Raw genomic sequence first — 24152 nt, forward strand, 5'->3', positions numbered from 1 at the left:
TTTCGGCGACTTGCACGTCTTTTTGATGAAAATGAGATGAAATTTTTGGAGCAATACAAACACCCAGTCACCGAGCTAAGAAAATCTTCGAGCTGGCAGGGTATCGAACCCGGGACCCCGCGACGTACAGGCAGCGACGCTAAACATTTTTCTCGTGATTCTTGAAGAATTCCCGGCGTTCTCAACATTCTATGAGGCTCGAGATTGCAGCGGGATGACGTTGATTTCTTGCCACAATATTTCAGGCGAGTGTCGAAAAGTCAACATGATCCGGCTGCAATAACGAAACAGCGGACTGTCACGTGACATTTGTGGCTTATTAGAGTCGCACTAAGCCGTCTAGCCACAACTAATGTAAACAATAACACGGAAACTTTTGCTGCTGGCTACAGTAAACACGTCTAAATTTCGAGAGAATGCAGGCGGCACTGAGTAGCAGACTGCAAAGATTTTGTGGAGATTGTGCAGATAAATAGACGAGAGAGGAGACGGGAGTGTGAAATACGATACCGGGCTGTCGTCGAGTGTGCAGCAAGGTATTAGGACCAAGACCCCTGCAGTGGAGCCCAGCTGGCGGTGCCAGGCGCTCAGACGGAAAGAGAAAAGCCGAGGGAGAAATAAGTGGAAGAGGGGGGAGGCAGAGAGAGAGAGAGAGAGAGAGAGAGAGAGGGAGTGAGAGAGGTGCAGGAGTGGGGGAGTGCGTTTGCGCCAGTACGGTAGCGGCTAGCGAGCGCGGGCCCAGGGCAGGGGAGGGCCGCGCGTAGGGCCTCGTTTCGGGGGTCAACGACCCGCGGTGAGTGGCGGAGGGGGGACAACACAACACGGCGGGCCCGTCTCATATCGCGCGCTTCCCGTCCTTATTCCTCCTGCCTGCTGCTATAACACGCTACTGCTCCCCCCCCCTAGTCTCTCTCTCTCGCCATTTTTTTTACCTTTTCATTTTGCTAGCCAGCAAGGGCGGGGCGTTAAAATATTTCATGAGTCCACAGGACGACTTTCCCCTGCCGGAATCTGCAGGCACATCGCCCACAAAACTGCGCTGCAAACAGTTACGCCGAGAGCATTTCCGCCGTAGGCCTCTCACGTCCTGTAAACATATGTAGGGCATACCCCTTTATCCAGCAGACACGCTCGCGCGCAAGAGCCTTGTGCATTCGACCAGTAGGTACTTGACGCTTAACATCCAACAGCGTAACGGCTAGCGGTGAACGACACTACAATTTGTAACACTAGGAAACAGGTGTCGATCCTCACTTCGGTTCTGGGGGAGAATGTGTCACAGTTTACTGCATCGCGCTCCTCCCCCCCCCCCCCCCCCCCCCTGTGTATGTGTGTCTACATATACACAAGTATTGACTGCGATCATCCAAACAAAAAACGGTTCAAATGGCTGTGAGCACTGTGGGACCTAACATCTCAGGTCATCAGTCCCCTTGAACTTAGAACTACTTAAACCTGACTGAAGCGCCCAGAACCGTTCGGCCACCAGCGGCCGGCGATGATCCAAACTTTCAAAGTGTCAAATAAGTCTGCGATATCAGTAATACATAACAATATAACGTAAATATTTTAACATAATAAAAATTATATGTTTACATGTGTCAGGTCCATGAAAATATATTGACTATGGTACCCTTGGAACAGCATGGCTTCAATCCCCCAAGATCAACCACCATCAATGGTTCTTGTTCTGCAGTTCGCAAGCAACGCTCTGTATTAACCCAACAACCACTCATACGCAGTCTCAGTTATCTACAAACAAAAGCTTCCGACGGGCTAAACAGGAGTGGAGTTTTGCAAAAACTTCACCCAGTACTATAGTTCAATTCTTTTATCTTGGCGGCTCGCGCATGCCCGCCCTGACGCGGGAGATTACTGCGTTCAGTTGCACGCGCCAAGAGAAGCAGCGCTCTAGTATAGTATAGTTCGCAAACTTACGTTTAGGGGGGAGCGCGCAGTTTATGAAGTAAAGCCACCACGGTCGCATTAACCCTTTCGCTGCTACGGAGACGTGCTCCCCGCATTCCGGGATGTGCGCGATTTTGTCATCACTGCACTGCTCGCCTGTGCAGACACATGGTGTTCCGACTGCTTTGACACACTTTATCATTCGATTTCACAAAAACTACTTGGCGCAAAAATTTCATTTTTACACATCTTCTTGATTGATACCTTCCCCCCATAAATGACTTAATTTTGTTTCGATGTTCAACGTAGTTATTGTGCAGCATTAGATGTAGTAAACCATTGCACGAAATTTTGAAGATTTTGCAGAGGTAAAAGTCCTTAGCGCATACTTTCCGTATGGTCGATTTTAGTTGCCACTAGAAATTTCAAAAAATTACATTCAAACGAATAAAATTCATGAAGTAAAACACTTCGATATTGTTTTTAAAGTAAAGAAAATATTAAGCACCGATCAAGGTTTGAACTCAGAACCTTTCACTTAGCAGCCATGCACCTTTTTTTTTTTTTTTAATCTCATTTTGTTGGCTTTTGTTCGTTGCATCTGCTCGGGGCGGAGGTCGTAAGACATCCGTTTAAGGTCGTTGTTGATCGATTAGCTCAGTTTTTTTATTACAGAGGGCTGCTAACCCTCTGACCGAACACGCTGAGCTACCGTGCCGGCATGCACTTCAGCCATTTCGTTAACGCAGCTCGTCATTCAATGTTTCTCCCGGAGGACTTTAAAATATCACGCAAAATACCGACAAACACTGTTGGCATGATTATGGATTACTCACGTTTCCGTCGAAGTACAATAGGAAATAAACAATTACCGCTCTTCTTTATTGCGAAAAAGCGTTTAGTGAGAATGATTCAAACCCTTTCCCTGCTATCGCCTGAATTAGGAGGCTTATTGCTTGTTTGGTTTAATTAATTAATAGAATATGAAGCAATTGGTATAAAGAATGCTTTTTCCAAACTTTCTATGAAAGAAAGTCTGCTATCAAGACATTGCTTTTGTTCAAGTACTTTATTTATGAGTGAACGTTTCTGAAACTGAAGACACTCGTCCGTGCTCTGCACTGCAGTCGAGCTCTGGCAACGTCGTTCTCTGTTCACTGTGAAACGACCCCTTAGAAAAATTAATGAATTACTGTGCTGGTAAACCCCTTACGTTATTTCATTTTCAAACAGCTGAGCAAAACTCAACGTACTCAGACATTTCTCTCTTTACTTATTCTGATCATCACTAAACTGACACACAATATTTTTAGCGCAACGCAATCTGACTTTCAATAATCCCTACAAAAGAATGGCCCTGACTAACAATAACCTATACCTTTCAAGAATCACTTACCTCACAAAAATCTTCGTTATTAGAACTACTGCAATACAGCGAGCGCCAATACTGCCAGCTAGAATCTTTTATTTAACTACTGAAGGCACTAACTACTGATAGGCATAGTTAGCAAATGAAAGATTTTGATAGAGAACAGTCATAATATATAGATCAGTTCATGACATCCAGTCTTACAAATCTGCTGTCTGTGATGGACACACATCCAGATCATCCGCTCTCAAAACTGCGCCATCTCTCTCCCAACATCCACCACTGCTGGCGGCTCACCTCCAACTGTGCAACGCTACGCGCTGTTCACAGCCAACTGCCCAACACTACAATAGCGACTATTTCAAAAATGCCCACCAGCCACAGACTGCACACAGCAAAGCCAGTGATTTTCATACAGAGCGCTAGGTGACGCTATCAACATAAAAACCTAACCAGCCTACTTACAATTGGCTGACTGTGTTTTGTGACGTCAGATGCGCAGAACGAACCTAAACTCGGCCGCCGTCGTAAATGACGCGCACTATAGTAGCGGAAAGTCAGTCTTCAGCTTTCTAACAAGCTGTCCTCCGGGAAAATACCATGAGACACCATGACGAATTAACACAGGGCCAGGAAATCCAGCAAACGAATGGACTACAGCAGGAGATCCTATAAGTCCCACTATATTTAATGTACTTACAAATAACGGATGCAGTTGGTAGAAGTGAGAGTGTGGCTGTATGCCGATGAAATGATTCCACTATGAGAAGGAACAGAGTCCCTCGAAGCAGCCGTTAAAAAGCTAGACGTGTGTTGCCAGAAAAACGACCTCGTCGTAAACAGGGATGCGAAAGAAGCAATGCAACTCAGAAAATGAGAAACCCTGGCAAACAATGAGAAATTCTGTTCCGGGGGACAAGGACTTGAAATAGTCAAAAGCTGCAAGTACCTAGGAGTTGCCCTGCAGATGACAGGCCATACATTTTCCAAGCACGTTGAAGACAGAATAGTAAGAGCAATGAATACAACTATTGGGCCGGCCGCTGTGGCCGAGCGGTTCTTGGCGCTTCAGTCTGGAACCGCGCGACCGCTACGGTCGCAGGTTCGAATCCTGCCTCGGGCATGGATGGGTGTAATGTCCTTAGATTACTTAGGTTTAAGTAGTTCTAAGTTCTAGGGGACTGATGACCTCAGATGTTAAGTCCCATAGAGCTCAGAGCCATTTGAACCATTTGAACAACTATTGAGACAAACAAACTGAGTATACTATCGGTAAGAACAGCACCGGGGCTATTCAGCATAACGGTTGAGCCCATTGTACCATACTGCACACATTTTATATGGAGACACTTCGCCTGCTCAGACCTCAAACGATTAGAGGAAGTCAAATAACCTTACATGTAAAAAGTGCTAAGAGTCTCGAAATGCAAACGAAACAGAATAACGTACTTCTTGGCAGGCACAACCTTCTTCACTGAAGACCTCATAGCGTCCGCGCAGAGCGCCTGATTCCTGGAAAACAGGCGGGAAAAAGCGGGAAACACATACCAAAGACTCCTCAACACTTCAGCTAGGACATTTAACGAATGGAAGGAAGCAAACTTATAGCTGTGACAATTGTTACACGAGGTTGGCAGCCCACAGAGTACATCACTGATTATGATCAACCGAGGGGTATCACAAACCCACCGTCAGGTGACATAGCGACGGGGCGGCAACCTTGCAGTACTCACCACATCACTGAGCGTACAGAGAGAACGCTGACACTATCCCACTATGCAAACGATGATGGCTTTCAATTCAGACACATTCCGCTGCAGAGAGAAAATTTCATTCTTGATAGCCTCAGTTAGCTAATTGTAGTTGTTGTGTTTAATAAAACCTTAAAAATACATGTTTACATAGGTTCTTTGTCCATTGCTTTAGTGTAACATCCAAGATACTGCAGTTCTAAGAAATGTAGCATGCGGAAATTTGAGAACTAACTTTCCGCAATTAATTTCGGAACTAAAATAACAACAAACTTTCACAACTTCGACAACATTCCGCTGCAGAGTGAAAATTTCATTCTTGATAGCTTCAGTTAGCTAATTGTAGTTGTTGTCTTTAATAAAATCTTAAAAAAATATATGTTTACATCGGTTCTTAGTCCATTGCTTTAATGTAACATCCAAGAAACTGCAGTTCTAAGAAATGTAGCATGCGGGAATTTGAGAACTAACTTTCCGCAATTAATTTCGGAACTAAAATAATAACAAACTTTCACAACTTCGACATCATAAATTAGACAATATAATATCTGAACGTGCACTCATCGTTGTCAGAAATTCACTAAGCGTTGCGACTGTTAACAATGGTGTAATGACGGGAATTCAATTTATGTTTCTTTCTTTCTAGTAGTTTCCGACTACTTTCAGGAAATCACTACGACTGTTGCTCTTCTTTTCTGCCGTCCTTTACGCAGCTTCCTGTTTTTTGTCGGTTCTACATGCGGACTTAGGAATTGGGTGCGCTGTGGAATGTGCGCCTCTACTTGTTTAGACTGTCGTCAGTCAAGTCGGTAACCCGTCAACGCGTGTACGTCTTAACACAACCAACAGAAAAGTATCCTGTATGAAATGTATATTGCAAATTTGTAGAACTCATTTCCGTTTTCGAGATTCGTAGTTCCCACGCTACTTTAATCTCCGAAAACTGGCTGTGAAATTTGGAAATTGAGATACGAAAAACATATACCCTTTTATTGAAATGTCTTACCGGCCTGTGTGGCCGAGCGGGTCTAGGCGCTACAGTCTGGAACCGCGCGACCGCTACGGTCGCAGGTTCGAATCCTGCCTCGGGCATGGATGTGTGTGGTGTCCTTAGGTTAGTTAGGTTTAAGTACTTCTAAGTTCTTAGGGCACTGATGACCTCAGATGTTAAATCCCATGGTGCTCAGAGCCATTTGAACCACTCCGCGCGGCTTAGAAAACTTGTATGATTTATTCAAGGGGAGGGGCTTTACAAATTGACCAAGTCAGTAACATGTTGGTCCACAACTGGCCCTTATGCAAGCAGTTATTCGACTTGTCATCGATCGATAGTTGTTGGATATCAAGAAATGGTTCAAATGGCTCTGAGCACTATGGGACTTAACATATGAGGTCATCAGTCCCCTAGAACTTAGATTAAACCTAACTAACCTAAGGAGGTCACACACATCCATGCCCGAGGCAGGATTCGAACCAGCGACCGTAGCCGTCGCGCGGTTCCAGACTGAAGCGCCTAGAACCGCTCGGGCACAGCGGCCGGCTATTGGATATCCTCCTGAGGGATATGGGGCCAAATATTGTCCGACTGACGCGTCACATCGTCAAAATCCCGAGATGGTTGGAGGGCCCTCCCCATAACGCTCAAATGTTCTCAGTTGGGGAGAGATACGGAGTCCTTGCTGGGCATGGCAGGGTTTGGCAAGCACGAAGAGAAGCCGTATGCAGGAGGACATTATTTTGCTGAAATGTAACCCCATGATGGCTCGCCACGGAGATCAACCAAACTTGGCGTAGAATATCACAGAAGTACCGTTGAGCTGCAAGGGTGTCGCGGATGACAAACAACGGGTCCTGTGTGAAGTTACTGGGCCGTGTGGCTCGCGAGAGTCGAGTTGATATCCCACCGCTGTCTGGGTCGTCTCCGGAAACGTCTTTGCTTGTCATAGGGACTCAGTTCGAAGAGGACTCTACACTGAATTCTACTCCAGTCAGTGTGATTACAGGCCGAAGACGTTTCTGGACGCCTCCGAACAGCGTTGGGGAGCCAACCTGACTATCGCCCGTTATATGGCCCGACAACCAAGAGTAATTGTCTGCGGTGCCACTTCACTTCATACCAGGACCCGTTTGGTTGTCATTGACGGCACCCTTACAGCACAACGGCACATCTACGACATTTTACGCCACGTTTTGCTGCCGTTCACGGCAACCCAAGCAGTTCTTACATTTCAGCAAGATAAGGTCGGCCCGCAGTTGTTATTGGTCGTCTTCGTCCTTGCCAAATGCAACCTTGGCTAGCGAGATCGTCAGATATCTCCCCAGTTGAGAATATATGGAGCATTATGGGCAGGGCACGACATCCAGCTCAGGGGTTTGACGATCTAGCGCGCCACTTGGAAAGAATTTGGCACAATATCCCTTAGCAGGGCTTCCAACGACTCTGTCAATCACCGCCAAGCCAAATAACTGCTCATATATGAGCCAAAGGTAGACGAATGCGATATTGATTTGCACCATTTGCGAAGTTCTTTCTCTCGAATAGCTTATCCATTTTTTCTGAAACTGTAATCTTTTCTTTGTCTGTTCATGTACATTACATTTCTCTATTTCCGCCCCATCAGCATAATTCCTTCGTGGTGCGTCGTTTTTTTTTTTTTTTAGTGACATTTTACTATCACTTAATGATCATATAAACAATGAAGTGAGAGATTTTAAAATTTCTAGGACATATACACACTTCATGCTTGAAACAAAAGAAAAATTTGGAGGAGAAATTAAAATCCATGGAGAAGAAATAAAACCTTTGAGGTTCACCGATGACATTGTAATTCTGTCAGAGACAGCAAAGGACCTGGAAGACCAGCTGAACGGAAAGGACAGTGTCTTGAAAGGATGATATAAGATGAACATCAACAAAAGCAAAACGAGGATAATGAGTGTAGTCGAATTAAATCGGGTGATGCTGAGGGAATTAGATTAGGAAATGAGACACTTAAAGTAGTAAATGAGTTTTGCTGTTTGGGGAGCAAAATACTGATGATGGCTGAAGTAGAGAGGATATAAAATGTAGACTGGCAATGGCAAGGAAATCGTTTCTGAAGAAGAGAAATTTGTTAACATAGAGCATAGATTTAAGTGTGAGGAAGTCGTTTCTGAAAGATTTTGTATGGAGTGTAGCCATGTATGGAAGTGAAACATGGACGATAAATAGTTTAGACAAGAAGAGAATAGTAGTTTTCGAAATGTGGTGCTACACAACAATGCTGAAGATTAGAGGGGTAGATCACGTAACTAATGAGGAGGTACTGAATAGAACTGGGGAGAAGAGAAATTTGTAACATAACTTGACTAGAAGAAGGGATCGGCTGGAAGGACATGTTCTGAGGCATCAAGGGATCGCCAATTTAGTATTGGAGGGCAGCGCGGAGGGTAAAAATTGTAGAGGCAGACCAAGAGATGAATACAGTAAGCAGATTCAGAAGGATGTAGGTTGCAGTAAGTACTGGGAGATGAAGAGGTTTGCACAGGATAGAGTAGCGTGGAGAGCTGTATCAAACCAGTCTCTGGACTGAAGACCACAACAACAACTTGAAAGTTCAAACACAGGATGGAAAGTATCGCGGCACCCCTACGCATTGCTGAGTTGACCACCCGATGTCACAAGAAGCGGATGTGCTAATATAAGACGAGACGAGGCGTATTGTATTGCGAGAGGAGAAGCAGGAACACCAGAGTATGTCCGTCATAAGAGCTCAGCGACTTCGAATGTGTGTTACTCATTGAGTAACAAGCTTATCAGGGACAATGTTTTCGATTAAAAGTAACTGATCATCGTTACGTTGGCGCAAAATCAACATTCAAATTTAATTTGACTGAATTCTCTCTTCTGTTTTGTTAAATCTGTCATACTGTTTATAAACTTTACTGGTCTCTCTATACAAACGCGCCCGAAAATACATTGGTTTTGCTAATACTACAATATTACAAAGTTTAAGTTCGTGGTTTCCATCTCAGATAACAAGTTCCACTACGGCCGATATGTCAGAATGTCCCAGGCGGCAGTTCCTATAACTTTCTGATAAGGCACTGTTCTTCTTTTAGTAGTTCACAATTATAAGAAAATTTATGTACTCAGGTGTCGCAGTAGATTCCTACATATTTTGTTTTTATTAGACATTCTTTATTTTCTTCATTTCAACGATATACTCAGCCGACACTTTCCGAGGCGACCCTTAATCTTGATAACAAAATGAAGAAAAGCTTTCCCAGTTGAAACTATTTCAGATACAGCAGATGTTTTTCCGACCGATGTAGTAATCATATTTAGACATTGTTTAATTACAATCTATTTTCGATACAACAATGAATTTTACGAGCAAATTGACGGACTGGTCATGGACAGCCCTCTTAGTCCAGCTGTTACCAACTTATTTAAGGAGATTTTTAAGTAACGGACCCAGCAGATAAAAGACTAGGTGGTCCCGTTATGTGGGTGATACTTTTGTGGGTTCAACCCACAATGAAGAGGAGTTGGAAGTCTTGTTGTGCACAGGAGAGCTCTACATACAGATCCATGCCTCAATATGAGGTCTTACCGTCGTCCAAGACAAAATACATCATTGAAACTTTGGTGGACAGTGCTACTGAAATCTGAGAGTCGGTTTACCTGCCTGATGAGCGAACCACTTCGTTTTGCTTCCAAGAAAAACTCTCAGTGCAGTAAGGAGATGGATCGAGCACTCCGTCCAATAAAACAGAGGACTAAGACCAAAGAAGAATAACTGCCGTGCACTGGAAATCTTCCTTTTCATTAACAAGGTTAAGAATCACGTCCGTAAAGTGTTGGCTAAGTATGGGGTTGGAACCAAGATGTATGGCGCCCTCTAGCAACACCTGGGGTATATAAAATTCCCTGCAATTGTGGGAAAGCATACACTGGAACCACAAAAACAAAACACTCGCTTGTGAAGAAACAACAACGCATTCCCCTTGAGAGTAAAGTAGGAAACTGCTTGAATATCCCTGGAGTCGAAGAGCGGTGAGCTAATGGATACCAAAGCATCATTAAGGAATGCTTGTGAGGACTATCTCGCCGTACGATGTGTCAACCATCAACCACACAACTACACTTTGGAACTCAAAGGTTACGAATCAGAAAGAGTGGGAACTAACGAAATACAATGCATAACGTTGCCACTACTATATACCAGTACCAACAATTAAGCTCCCGCTACCTCAAATTAAATGGGGTAAATGACAATTACGTGAACCTATAACCGCTCCCATCGAATCACAAGAATCAGCCGTTTTCAAAAACCGCAACGCAAGTTGTATTACTCGTCTCGTACATCGTCATCAACAACAACCATTTGACATTCAGTACTGGATAAAAACCTCTAGACTTTTGCTACCCTTACAGTGTTTGCTTCTGCATGTTTTTTAATATTGTCCACAGATTATCTCGTCGTCTCTGTTTCTTTTTACCTCCTCGTCCACCTATCATTCATTCATTTACCCGCATTTCATCTCCACTACTGTCACAGTAACATTTTCCACTCTATCCACTACCTGACCCTTTTGTTAGTTTTCCTTCTACCTTACAATAACTACCGACATGCAACTCTGGATTTCTCACTGTGCTACAACAGAAATTGGTTCACACCTTAAAAATAAAAAAACATAAATTCTCAGTCTTAGGAGTATGCAAAATCCCATGTAACAAGGCTTGGCAGGAGCTTTCATACTAGATACACTGAACACATCAACTGATACACATACATAATAACGAATTCACAGGTCAGCCGCAGAAAGACACATAAAAAACACTGGACACACGTTCACAAACGTATAAAAAATCTTAAGATACCCCATCATTTCCAGAAATCACATACAGTTTGTTGGAGTAGGTGGAAATTTTAGAACACCGCAAAAAGTCAGGAGAAAACATTCTCAGTCACAAGCTGCATAGTGAATCAGTTAATTTCTTCAAATGATTCTCCTAGGTTTAATAACTATAGTAAATCCACAAATAATTTCATTCCTTCATGCATTCTTCTCAGTATTTAAAAAAAAGTATAAAATAGAACGTAAAGCATAAATGATGATTGTAACTTGGTTATAAGTGACAACCTGGTGTAAATAATGCAATCCCTGAAAAGCATAACACTTCTGATAGTATGTAGACTCTTTGGGAAGCCATAATTGTTAAGAACTTTGTAGCATATTTTGATTTCACACAAATTAATTGTTGGTAAGGTGGGTGCCAGGTTGAGATTCATTGGGAGAGTCCTTAGAAAATGTAGTCCATCAACAAAGCAGGTGGCTTACAAAACACTCGTTCGACCTATACTTGAGTATTGCTCATCAGTGTGGGACCCGTACCAGATCGGGTTGACAGAGGAGATAAATAAGATCCAAAGAAGAGCGGCGCGTTTCGTCACAGGGTTATTTGGCAAGCGTGATAGCGTTACGGAGATGTTTAGCAAATTCAAGTGGCAGACTCTGCAAGAGAGGCGCTCTGCATCGCGGTGTAGCTTGCTGTCCAGGTTTCGAGAGGGTGCGTTTCTGGATGAGGTATTGAATATATTGCTTCCCCCTGCTTATACCTTCCGAGGAGATCACGAATGTAAAATTAGAGAGATTCGAGCGCGCACGGAGGCTTTCAGACAGTCGTTCTTCCCGCGAACCATACGCGACTGGAACAGGAAAGGGAGGTAATGACAGTGGCACGTAAAGTGCCCTACGCCACACACCGTTGGGTGGCTTGCGGAGTATAAATGTAGATGTAGATGTAGATGTAGAAACAAATAGTGGCAGTGACGGTTTGTGTGTGTGTGAATTTCTACACAAGGTGGCACCATATCTGTAAGAAGATAGCCGGCCGCGGTGGTCGTGCGGTTCTAGGCGCTCCAGTCCGGAGCCGCGCTGCTGCTACGGTCGCAGGTTCGAATCCTGTCTCGGGCATGGATGTGTGTGATGTCCTTAGGTTAGTTAGGTTTAATTAGTTCTAAGTTCTAGGGGACTGATGACCACAGCAGTTGAGTCCCATAGTGCTCAGAGCCATTTTTTTGTAAGAAGATACATATGAATTGCTATCCTCTAATATCAGCGTGTAAAAAATCACAAGATTCATATTTTCCGGTTTCCACAAAAAAACGACTGCATGGCAGGAGAAGCAAAACAACATGCACGCAGACATCACATAAATACCAGTGTAAATAGTTGCGCCTGATAATGGAAAAGTATAACTGCTTCAGTGCCTTACCTTCGTTTTGAAAATACCAATTTATTTATCGAGATTAGTCTATCTGGTAACAACACTGAAAACAGAACATGGATAAATAGCGTTCTCTGTGCTTGCGAGTATTCGAAAGAAGCATGTAAGTAGGCTGTTTAGGTTTTTATGTTGGTAACGCCACGTAGCGCTCTGTATGAAAATCACTGACTGTGCTGTGTGCAGTCTGTGGCTGGTTGGACTCACTGTTGGAATACTCGCTAGTGCAGCGCTGGGCAGCTGGATGTGAACAGCGCGCAGCGTTGGGCAGTTGGAGGTGAGCCGCCAGCAGTGGTGGATGTGGGGGGAGATACGCCAGAGTTTGAGAGGTTACTATGAGCGGACGATCTGGACGTGTGTCCGTCAGAAAAAGGAAATTTGTAAAACTGGATGCCGCAAATTTACATATATATTATGATTTTTGAACACTGTTAAGGTAAATACATTGTTTGTTCTCTATCAAAATCTTTCATTTGCTAACTATGCCTATCAGTAGTTAGTGCCTTCAGTAGTCAGAATCTTTTATTTAGCTGGCAGTATTGGAGCTCGCTGTAGCGAGTAGCGAATATTTTTATGAGGTAAGTGATTCATGAAAGGTATAGGTTATTATTAGTCAGGGCCATTCTTTTGTAGGTATTATTGAAAGTCAGATTGCGTTGCGCTAAAAATATTGTGTGTCAGTTTAGTGACGATAAGAATGAGTAAAGAGCAAACTGAGTACGTTCAGTTTTACTCAGCTGTTTCAGTATCAAATAACGTAGAAGTTTACCAGCACAGTCGTTCTTATCATACAAAGGGGAAGTTTCAAGCAGAAGAACGGCTTTAAAACCAAAAAAGAAAACACACATGTACAGCAGCATCTACAAACCTTGTAAGTAAAAATTTGGACTGTCATTACGTAATAAAAAGGCAAAACTTGGCAGAACTGTTTCCAACCTTCAAAGACGTCTATTGTCTACTTTGGCGCGAAACCTTTCATGCTTATTCGCTTGCGTTACGACAGTCACTTGTTAGTGTGAAAGATCTGCAGCCCGCTAGTGCAGTTCATCTCTGAGTAGAAGCTGCAAGGTATATCTTGACGGGACGAGCGAGCTTTCACGGGTTCCGGCGAATCAGAATGCTGGGGGGCGTGTTTCATTTTGGAAAATCTCGCGACCACAGTGCAAAAGGACTTCTGATCCTTCTGCTGTGATGACTGCCCGCGCCGATATTCCTTGTAGTACAGCCGCTTTGTCTTGTGAGCCAAAGACGGGCGCATTCAACCGACTTCACTCTGAATTGTAGTGAGACTGTTGCTGGCTTCCAAGATTTACGTTGCACTTGCATGATTGTAAATCTCATAGTCTTTCGGGTCATAAAGATTTAGGTATCTTTTCGCTATACATCTTGCGGTTGAATGTTATGTCTTTATTCATATTTTCAGCTTCTTTAGACTACGTGGCGGTAAGTATTGATTTCAAATTTAATCATCCATGGTTTCAAGCGGCGTATTTCAATGCTGTTCCACTCGTAACACAATTCTTCAGAAATTAATAGCAATATTTCATATTTTCTTTTTTTTCTGTGACATCCACCGTGGGTGTAAATCACATGTGGCGTTGAAGCGAGTTTATCCAAGAGGCTTGTGTGTACAGTCGGGATGTTACGAATTTATTATCCTCTTGCCTGGAGCTTGTTCAATGAATCCTTCCACGTGTTCAATACCTCCACATGTGTTTACTCAAGAGCTACGTTTTCGGAACGTAGTCCATTCATTTGAATTGTGTTTAAAACTGGGGTGAAGCAGCCTGAATTAAGCAATGGTCACAGTTATATTGTGTAAGAATTTCCAGCTACATAGGCAAGTCTATATCGCTGTGGAACTTCTAGACATGTACCTGTGGAGGCGGAGTAATCGAGATAATCCCTACTACCACACAAGCTCGGGGTTTTTCAAATTGTTCAAATGGTTCAAATGGCTCTGAGCACTATGGGACTTAACATCTATGGTCATCAGTCCCCTAGAACTTAGAACTACTTAAACCTAACTAACCTAAGGACATCACACCACACCCAGTCATCACGAGGCAGAGAAAATCCCTGACCCCGCCGGGAATCGAACCCGGGAACCCGGGCGTGGGAAGCGAGAACGCTACCGCACGACCACGAGCTGCGGACTTTTCAAATTGTTAGATAGTGTAGAGCACCGATAGCAAAATCATTTGTCTAGCAGAAATTGTATATCTAAGACACGATTTCTTTACATATACAGTCAGCAGATGCATGAGGTCAGCAGTGAAGATTCTAGTTTCAGTTTTGTCTTGGATGACTCTGGTTGGCCCCCCTTTCTTCCGTTGCATTTTTCGAAAGACCTTGCTACTTCCAAACTTTAGTCATCAGTCAGATTGCGTTCACCTACGTGTGATCAGATCCTGTATAAAGGGATATGAAACTAGGGTCTCAATCTGATGTGAATTCCTAGGACAAAGTTAAATGAAGGTAGGCGAGCTTTCAGCTTGAAAGTACTGTGTAAAATGTGAAACAAGACAGTATACGCATAATTATGTGTGTACCATATTTCAGGCTAATGATGATTCCATATATAAAAAAAAAGACGAAACGGTTATGGTTCAATAAAACTGATTTCATTCAGTTGCACGTAGGTGGACCTGACCTGAAAATTACGGACATAATAAACATTATTTTCTTTTCTACGTTTCAATTGTACAGTTTCTACTTCGTGTAACTGATTTTTAACCCTACTTTCAAACTTACTCCATAAAGTTCTTGCATTCGTTTTTGTTGCTTATCTGCGCTGAAGACAAACAGTAAAACGAATGTAGTCCCAATATGTAGCATAAACAAAGTGTTAGTTTGCTAAACAGAAATTTTTAATTGCTGTGATTTTTATATGTTACTACATGACCTGTCTCACAGAGAGAAGATTCTTGCATTAATACAATTGGTGCGTATCATCTGATGTTTCTACGTCTGGTACTTATTTCATTTATGCGTTCTAGAAGCTCTATTGCGCGAAAAGATTTATCTGCAACATAATACGCAATGAAATTTGTGTAGCGAAACAGTTCTTCACTGAAGTCTTTTTGTTACTTTAGATCGTCGAAAAACAACGAATTTGGTATTAGTTATTACAATATTCAGGGTGGTGCAGATACATTCCCATTTGAATGCGAATGCAATATTTTGCATCTGAAACAGAGTAATCAGCTACAACAATAGACAAGGAACTTCCTGGCAGATTAAAACTGTGTGCCGGACCGAGAGTCGAACTCGGGACCTTTGCCTTTCGCGAGCAAACGCTCTGCCAACTGAGCTACCGAAGCACGACTCAAGCCCCGTCCTCACAGCTTTACTTCTGCCAGCACCTCGTCGCCTACCTTCCAAACTGTGAGGACGGGGCGTGAGCCGTGCTTGGGTAGCTCAGTTGACGCCGGCACGGTAGCTCAGCGTGTTCGGTCAGAGGGTTAGCTGTCCTCTGTAATAAAAAAACTGAGTTCAACTATCAACGACGAACTTAAACGGGTGCCTTAGGACGTCCGCCCCGAGCAGATACAACGAATAAGAACGATCCAAATGAGATTAAAAAAAAAAAAAAATTGACAGAGCACTTGCCCGCGAAAGGCAAAGGTCCCGAGTTCGAGTCTCGGTCAGGCACACAGTTTTAATCTGCCAGGAAGTTTCATATCAGCGCACACTCCGCTTCAGAGTGAAAATGTCATTGTCGAACAATAGACAATTTTATGCATAATTGATTATTAGTATTCTTCTGTCAGCATTTCAATTTATTTCATTAGTGAAGTTAGACGTTTGTCTTTGTGGTCTGCAAAATAACTTTCTCGATAGAAGAAAGAATTGAAATCGTAGAAAGTATGTGAAAAGATGTTCGATTAAGGAAACTCGCGAAATTTTTGGGGCCAAGTATCTGGAGAGAGGACTACCAGCAAAGAGAGCAATACAGAGATTGTACAAAAATTGGCGCACCTGCGGATCTGCGCAAAATGTAAACCGACAAAAAATTCCTTCAGTTTGCACATCAGAAGTTATTGCACACATTAGTCGAGGAATTATTCAGAGCCCAAAGAAATAAACTGGCCCAACAGGCGCGTGTAAGTAGAAGTTGCCAGCGGATATCGACAACAAAAAACCGTGCTTAAGGGACGATGACAGTCAGAAACATTTAGATTAATGCAAGTGGCTTTTGACTAACATCAACGATGGTTGCCATTAAATCATAAATGATGAAGCACGTTGAATTCATAGAACACGAGGTACTGGGCTACGGAGAACACTAACATTGTGTGTCAGCAACCACCCCATGATGAAAAATTCGGCGTTTGGTGCGATGTAACAGGTAGCCGCATAATTGGACCGATATTTTTTGACACTACCCTCAACACGATTGCATATATGTAAAGTTCTGATACATTTTGTGCACAACTCTCTGAATATGAAAGACAATACTGCTTCTTTCAACAAGATGTGGTAACATGCCACACGGTCCGCAGCTGGTGGTCGTGCGGTAGCGTTCTCGCTTCCCGCACCCGGGTTCCCGGGTTCGATTCCCGGCGGGGTCAGGGATTTTCTCTGCCTCGTGATGACTGTGTGTTGTGTGATGTCCTTAGGTTAGTTAGGTTTAAGTAGTTCTAAGTTCTAGGGGACTGATGACCATAGATGTTCATGACGTCTTCACTGAGGAGAGAACTGTCAGTAAACATTTATGGCCACCACGGTCGCCAGATCTAAGAACATGTGATTTTTTTTCCTGTAGAGACACTTGAAGAGCAAAGTCTATGAAACAAATCCATAGACAACGCAGGAACTGAAAGCCGACATCAGCCGTGAAGTTGCCACCATCGATATCCGAACTTTACTGTTGGTGTACCTGAGTAGACTCAGAGTTGGACAGCTGTCTATTGATGTTGCAGGGGCTCACTTTCAGCATTTGTATAAATGTATTTTTCACTGCATTTTTCATTGTAAATAAATGATAAGTCCATTTCAGCTCTTCGTTTCTATGATGTCACTTCATTTCCTTAACACATTCACAGGCTATTTTTATCTGCGACACCCTGTACCAGTTTACGGAATCATCACTGTATGCTATGTAGTTTCTTCCAGAAATGATTTAAAATATCATTACGTGCGCTATTCTAACAACTGTGTTCATTAAGAACACAAACCGAAACTATATAATAACCTACTGGTTTCGTGCTGTCTATACACTGAAGAACGAAAGACGTACACCTGCCCAATATCGTTTAGGGCCCCGTGAGCGCTCAAAATGCCGCAACACTACTCGGCATGGACTCGACTAATGTCTAAAGTAGTGCTGGTGGGATCTGACACGATGAATCCTGCAGGTGTCTCCATACGTCTGTAATAGTACGAGGGGGTGGAGATCTCTTCTGAACAGCAGCGTTGCAAGGCATCCCAGACGTGCTGAATAATGTTCATGTCTGGGGAGTTTGGTGGCCAGCGGAAGTGTTTAAACTCAGGAGAGAGTTCGTGGAGCCTCTCTGTAGCAATTCTGGACGTGCGGGGTGTCGCATTGTCCTGCTGGAATTACCCATGTCCGTCGGAATGCACAATAGACGTGAATGGATGCAGGTTATCAGACAGAATGCTTAAGTACGTGTCACCTGTCAGAGTCGTATCTAGACGTATCAGGGGTTCCATATGATTCAAACTGCATACGCCCCACACCATTACAGAGCCCCCACCAGCTTGAACAGTCCCCTGCTGACATGGAGGGTCCATGGATTCATGAGGTTGTCCCCATACCCGTACACGTCCACTCGCTCGATACAATTTGAAACGAGACTCGTCCTACCAGACAGCATGTTTCCAGTCATCAACAATCCAATGTCGGTGTTGATGGGCCCAGGTGAGACGTGAAAAAAAATGGTCCAAATGGCTCTGAGCACTATGCGACTTAACTTCTGAGGTCATCAGTCGCCGAGAACTTGGAACTAATTCAACCTAACTAACCTAAGGACATCACACACACCCATGCCCGAGGCAGGATTCGAACCTGCGACCGTAGCGGCCGCTCGGTGCCAGACTGTAGCGCCCAGAACCGCACGGCCACTCCGGCCGGCCAGAGACGTGAAGCTTTGTGGCGTGCAGTCACCAAGGGTGCACGAGTGAGCCTTCGGAGCCGATGAGGTTTCATTCAATGCCACGCACGCTGACACTTGTTGATGACCCAGCACTGAAATCTGCAGCAATTTGCGAAAGGGCTGCACTTTTGCCGCCGTGAACGATTCTATTCAGTTGTCGCTGGTCCCGTTCTTGCAGGATCTTTTTCCAGCCGCAGCGAAGTCGGAGATTTCATGTATTACCGGATTCCCGATGTTCACGGTACACTCGTGAAGTGGTCGTACGGGAAAATCCCCACTTCATCGCTACCTCGGAGATGCTGTGTCCCATCGCTCAGTGCGCCGACTATAATACCACGTTGAAACTCACTTAAATCTTGATAACCTGCCATTGTAGCAGTAATAACTGATTTGACAATTGCACAACTGCGCCAGACACTTGCTGTCTTATACAGGGTGAGTCACCTAACGTTACCGCTGGATATATTTCGTAAACCACATCAAATACTGACGAACCGATTCCACAGACCGAACGTGAGGAGAGGGGCTAGTGTAATAGTTTAATACAAACCATACAAAAATGCACGGAAGTATGTTTTTTAACACAAACCTACGTTTTTTTCAAATGGAACCCCGTTAGTTTTGTTAGCACATCTGAACATAGAAACAAATACGTAATCAGTGCCGTTTGTTGCAATGTAAAATGTTAATTACATCCGGAGATATTGTAACCTAAAGTTGGCGCTTGAGTACCACTCCTCCGCTGTTCGATCGTATGTATCGGAGAGCACTGCAACATACATCGCGTTTCTACAGAATGATCTGCCAACGTTGCTCGAAAATGTCCCACTGGAATCGTGTCGACGTATGTGGTATCAGCATGATGGTGCACCTGCACATTCCGCAATTAACACTAGGCTGACCCTTGACAGGATGTTCGACGGGCGTTTCGTAGGACGTGGAGGACGTATAAATTGGCCAGCCCGTTCTCCTGATCTTACACCTCTGGACTTCTTTCTGTGGGGTACGTTAAAGGAGAATGTGTACCGTGATGTGGCTACAACCCCAGAGGATTTGAAACAACGTATTGTGGCAGCCTGCGGAGACATTACACCAGATGTACTGCGGCGTGTACGACATTCATTACGCCAGAGATTGCAATTGTGTGCAGCAAATGATGGCCACCACATTGAACATCTATTGGCCGGACATGTCGGGACACACTCTATTCCACTCCGTAATTGAAAACGGAAACTACGTGTGTACGTGTACCTCAACCCTCATGGTAATGCACATGTGCGTCAGTGAAAAAGAAATATAAAAAGGTGTTAGCATGTGGACCTAATGTGCTGTTCCAGTCTCTTCTGTGCCTAAGGTCCATCACCGTTCCCTTTGGATCCCTACGTAATTCGGTGCTCTCCGATACACACGATCGAACAGCGGAGGAGTGGTACTCAAGCGCCAACTTTAGGTTACAATATCTCCGGATGTAATTAACATTTTACATTGCAACAAACGGCACTGATTACGTATTTGTTTCTATGTTCAGATGCGCTAACAAAACTAACGGGGTTCCATTTAAAAAAACGTAGGTTTGTGTTAAAAAACATACTTCCGTGCATTTTTTTATGGTTTGTATTAACCAATTGCACTAGCCCCTCTCCTCGCGTTCGGTCTGTGGAATCGGTTCGTCAGTATTTGATGTGGTTTACGAAATATATCCAGCGGTAACGTTAGGTGACTCACCCTGTATAGGTGTTGCCGGCTTCAGCACCGTCTTCTGCCCGTTTACGTATTTTTGTACTCGTATTTGAATACGCATGCATTTGCTAGTTTCTTTGGCGCTTCGATGTAAAAGTCAATATAGAATTAATAATACAGTAGTTCCATTTGTCAGTCACATGTGTTGCAGGATTTAATTCGTCTCTCACAATAGATGCCTTCGTGTCTCTTGCTTCTGGGACAAAAGGCATTGTTTATCTCTGGGTTTCTTTCAGCTTTTATTTACGCTTCCGTGTAGCTCCGCAGGCAGCTCTCTCGACAGTGTATTTAACAGGAACTCAAAGAGAAGAAATCCCAGAGATGTTGGCGTGATAAAACTTGGAGCTGTCGCAAGCCTCGCGCAGTTACATTAAATAAGCGCCTAATTAAAATTTCCACAGCAAGAAATTTAAATGCTGTCTCAAAGTTTAAACGGACCGCCTAGGGACGCTGTTGCACGTTAATCTGACGGAAATAGCTTGGAGTCCCGCGAGCATGCCTCCAGCAGTATCGTATATTATCCGAACTTTGCACGTTCATTTCTTGCAGGGTACACATACACATGAATGTCTCTTGGGTAGAATAACTCGTCACCTTCTAAGATATCACTGAGACCGAAGACAAATGGACGGACATAATATCAAAACATCACAAAACTGACGGGCGCAGGTGCGATTTCGCTGTAAAATCACGTCAAGATTTTAAGAAATTTTTACTTTTAGTATCTGTCTTCCCTACCACATTGCCTTGCCTTGACACTGTTTAAATAAGAAACAAGTCTATTTTCGACAGAAACTCTTATCATCTATGTCAGAAACATAATTTGGTTGTTAACAATTACAAACAGAACTTCTGAGCTTACGTTTTAAGTACTGTAAGATTAATCTGTACCTTATAACTGTGACTAAGCCCTGTGGCTGAGGACTTAATAATTTGAAAAAATAAAGTAACCAGCCACTATTTACGCAGATTTTTTTTTCATGTAAGAAAAATAAGTCTGCCACATGTAAAATACTGGGATGCATCAGTAGATCTGTAAGTTATACACATAAATACAAAATAAAGAGCTACAAGTTACAGAATAAAAGTAAACTATTAAATATAGTAGTAATTTAGCACATGGCCGCTGAAGCGTTCAAAATGCAGTCGACAAAAACATGGTATTGATGAAGGTGCAAATGTATTACACTAGTTGATGATACACGAAAATCGACCGAGCGAGGTGGCGCAGTGGCTAGCACGCTGGACTGGCATTCGGGAGGACGACGGTTCAAACCCGCGTCCGGCAATCCTGATTTAGGTTTTCCGTGATTTCCCTTAATTGCTTCGTGCAAAGGGCACGGCCGACTTCCTTCCCCATCCTTCCCTAATCCGATGAGACCGATGACCCCGCAATTTGGTCTCCTCCCCCAAATCAACCCAACCCCAACGCAACATGAAAATCGAAACGCATCTTGACATAATAAAAGCCAGCCAAAATGTGGCTGGTTATTGTATTACTACGAGTTGTGCAGTATTGTAATCATTATAGCTGAAGCTGCATTGTATGTACACATAAAGAGGTCACGCTGTTTGGTCTACGAATTCCAGGAACTAGGTCTTTTTAACGATAATTATGACAGTAGGTTTTCTTCGGTAAAAAATTGTCTCAACCGGTGCAGAGATTTCTACAACAGGTTTACAGAAGATAAAATGTGCCATCGATGCAGGGTATGATGACCAGTAATAGAACGAAAAGGAAATCGTAAGGACAAACACTAACAACGTACTAAAAATTTTCAGTCCTTCAATAGTTTGAGCAAAATAAAGTGGATTTACAGCGAAATGGTAAACGTTACAGAGCACTTACGTAGAAATGCATAAATACAGCATGCAATTCTCTCAGCATATGAAGGTACCAGCTGTTGCTGTGTAAGTCATAAAGTGTGGGGGTCATGCATTTGTACCATAAATTAACGATAAGCAAAACCTGACCACGGTTAGTGTAGATAAATATTTTGAAATGTCAGCCATTGAACTTACAAAGATTTAAAGCTGGATACGTTAATCATGTTGTGTGTGTGTGTGTAGCACTCACCTAGCGGCAATATGGATACTTTTTTTTTTTTTAAGAAATTAACTGAAGTCCTGGACAGAAGCTCAATTCCCATAACTGACAAAATTGTGAAGTGTAAAGGAAGAAATTAGTAACAATTTCCTGAACCCGATCAGGATTTCGGCTTTAAAGTGCCATTATGAAGTGTTTTAATGTTATACAGTGCCTAAGATGGCATACTGTCGTATTTAAAATACACTGTTAGGCACATTGTCTAAGGGGCAGTATTTCTGGTAAAAGCGTACTGCTTTGTTTTATCACTGAGTCAAGATGGTATACTCAGTGATAAAGCAGTAGGCTTTTACCAGAAATACTGACCCTTGGACAATGTGCCTAACAGTGTATTTTAAATACGACAGTATGCCGTCTTAGGCACTGTATAACATTAAAACACTTGATAATGGCACTTTAAAGCCGAAATCATGATCGTGTAAATGTAACACTGCAAATAAGAAAACAAAACAAAAAACAGTCTAATGGCGGTACTGACTTTAAAGAAATACATTATGACTGTGGCCCCACATTATGAAAAAAAATTATTAAACTTCCTGAACATTTGAATGCTTTTGGCATGGACTAATGGAAAACACATCAGTCTTAGCAATAGCCGCGCGGTGTAGCCGCTGGGTCTTGGGCGCCTTGTCACGGTCCGCGCGGCTCCCCCCGTCGGAGGTTCGAGTCCTCCCTCGGGCATGGGTGTGTGTGACGTCCTTAGCATAAGTTACTTTAAGTTAGATTAAGTAGCTTAATGACCGATGACCTCAGTAGTTTGGTCCCATAAGACCTTACCACTAATTTCCAAACATTTCTTAGACAATGTACTTACACATGGAAACTGCAACGTATATACACTCCTGGAAATGGAAAAAAGAACACATTGACACCGGTGTGTCAGACCCACCATACTTGCTCCGGACACTGCGAGAGGGCTGTACATGCAATGATCACACGCACGGCACAGCGGACACACCAGGAACCGCGCTGTTGGCCGTCGAATGGCGCTAGCTGCGCAGCATTTGTGCACCGCCGCCGTCAGTGTCAGCCAGTTTGCCGTGGCATACGGAGCTCCATCGCAGTCTTTAACACTGGTAGCATGCCGCGACAGCGTGGACGTGAACCGTATGTGCAGTTGACGGACTTTGAGCGAGGGCGTATAGTGGGCATGCGGGAGGCCGGGTGGACGTACCGCCGAATTGCTCAACACGTGGGGCGTGAGGTCTCCACAGTACATCGATGTTGTCGCCAGTGGTCGGCGGAAGGTGCACGTGCCCGTCGACCTGGGACCGGACCGTAGCGACGCACGGATGCACGCCAAGACCGTAGGATCCTACGCAGTGCCGTAGGGGACCGCACCGCCACTTCCCAGCAAATTAGGGACACTGTTGCTCCTGGGGTATCGGCGAGGACCATTCGCAACCGTCTCCATGAAGCTGGGCTACGGTCCCGCACACCGTTAGGCCGTCTTCTGCTCACGCCCCAACATCGTGCAGCCCGCCTCCAGTGGTGTCGCGACAGGCGTGAATGGAGGGACGAATGGAGACGTGTCGTCTTCAGCGATGAGAGTCGCTTCTGCCTTGGTGCCAATGATGGTCGTATGCGTGTTTGGCGCCGTGCAGGTGAGCGCCACAATCAGGACTGCATACGACCGAGGCACACAGGGCCAACACCCGGCATCATGGTGTGGGGAGCGATCTCCTACACTGGCCGTACACCACTGGTGATCGTCGAGAGGACACTGAATAGTGCACGGTACATCCAAACCGTCATCGAACCCATCGTTCTACCATTCCTAGACCGGCAAGGGAACTTGCTGTTCCAACAGGACAATGCACGTCCGCATGTATCCCGTGCCACTCAACGTGCTCTAGAAGGTGTAAGTCAACTACCCTGGCCAGCA

Source organism: Schistocerca piceifrons, chromosome 8 (genome assembly GCF_021461385.2).
Source record: "Schistocerca piceifrons isolate TAMUIC-IGC-003096 chromosome 8, iqSchPice1.1, whole genome shotgun sequence".
NCBI lineage: Eukaryota > Metazoa > Arthropoda > Insecta > Orthoptera > Acrididae > Schistocerca > Schistocerca piceifrons.